We start from the raw sequence: 1,778 nt of genomic DNA, 5'->3' as shown, positions 1-1,778 counted from the left end.
GTTTGCGGAATAAAATTCCAGCCTAGTATTAAACTTCGTGTACTGACGATTGTTTGAGAAAAAGATTTCTAAAAATAGTTAAAATTTGAATATTGACAGTAGTCTGAAGAAAAAAATTCCCACCGAGAGTTAAAATTCATACATTTACGATAGTTTGACGAAAAATTCCCAAGGAGACTTAATTTCGTATATAGGCGATGGTTTGGAGAAAGAAATTCCAACCTAGTATTAAACTTCGTGTATTGACGATTGTTTGACAAAAAGATTTCAACAAATAGCTAAAATTTGAATATTGCCAGTAGTCTGAAGAAAAAAATTCCCACCGAGAGTTAACATTCGTGCATTTACGATAGTATGACGAAAAATTCCCGACGAGAGTTAATTTCGTATATAGGCGATGGTTTGGAAAAAGAAATTCCAACCTAGTATTAAACTTCGTGTATTGACGATTGTTTGACAGAGATTTCAACAAATAGTTAAAATTTGAATATTGACAGTAGTCTGAAGAAAAAAATTCCCACCGAGAGTTAAAATTCGTACATTTACCATAGTTTGACGAAAAATTCCCAACGGGAGTTAAATTTCGTATATAGGCGATGGTTCGGAGAAAAAAATTCCAACCTAGTATTAAACTTCGTATAATGACGATTGTTTGACAAAATGATTTCAACCAAGACTTATAATTTGAATATTGACAGTAGTCTGAAGAAAAAAATTCCCACCGAGAGTTAAAATTCGTACATTTGCGATAGTTTGACGAAAAATTCCAACCTAGAGTTAGGATTCGTATAATGACGATTGTTTGACATAATGATTTCAACCAAGACTTAAAATTTGAATATTGACAGTAGTTTGGAAAAAAAAATTCCCACCGAGAGTTAAGAAACGTACATTGACGTTAGTTTGAAAAAATTCCCACCGAGAGTTAAAGTTCGCGTATTGTCGACAGTTCGAAAAAAAAAATTCCTATCGAGAGTTAATAATCGTACATCGACGATAGTTTGGAAAAAAAAATGCCGAGCGAGAGTTAGAATCGTCCGCGGTAGCTTGAAAAAGTTCCGAGAGGGACTTAATATTCCGTGACGAAAAAATTCAATCGCGTTCTTTCGCTAATTTCTCCTTAATTAAACCGTTGACCTGTAAATTTTTTTTGAAAAACCTTAATAAAACCTATTGATTGTACTTACCGTAGCATTGTTTGATCGAATTAATTATTTTTAACCGTTTGGAAACGACGCTTCCGGATGTTTTTTGCGATTTGTCGATAATTTTCATTTATAAACAAATTGTTTTTTTAAAATAATATCGCTTAATTTAATAGTAGTAATCGATCGTACGTGTTAGATTTTCGATATTTCTTTTCTTTCGTTTTTTCGAATTTTGCAACTGCTTTTTTTCTATGTTCCGATCGATTAAATTTTGTTATATCTCGAAAATATGTTTATTCGTCATTGTTTAATAGGTCTACACAATTTCCGTGCATAAAAGTTCAACGTTAATAGGACTTTATACGTGTGTTCGCCGCGCGACTAAGTTACAACGGTCTCTCCGGACGGTCCGTTGCCGCGCGAGTTTACCACCGTAAGCGCCCGTGCGTCGGACCGCGCGGCGCCGGCCTACCGGCCGGCCGTTTCGTATCTGTAAGGAGACTCGCTGGCTCGAGCCGGTCGGCCGGAGTAGCGCTCGGGCGCGTGGCTATTCTATGACCTCGGTTGAGAAGCAGTCCACCGCTCCTCGAGAATACGTTCTCGACTGCTCTGTGCCGTGTCGGTGATCGA

The sequence above is a fragment of the Xylocopa sonorina genome, unplaced genomic scaffold (genome assembly GCF_050948175.1).
Source record: "Xylocopa sonorina isolate GNS202 unplaced genomic scaffold, iyXylSono1_principal scaffold0240, whole genome shotgun sequence".
Taxonomy (NCBI): Eukaryota; Metazoa; Arthropoda; class Insecta; order Hymenoptera; family Apidae; genus Xylocopa; species Xylocopa sonorina.
The sequence above is the reverse complement of the archived record's forward strand: the minus strand, read 5'-3'. Positions refer to the sequence as shown.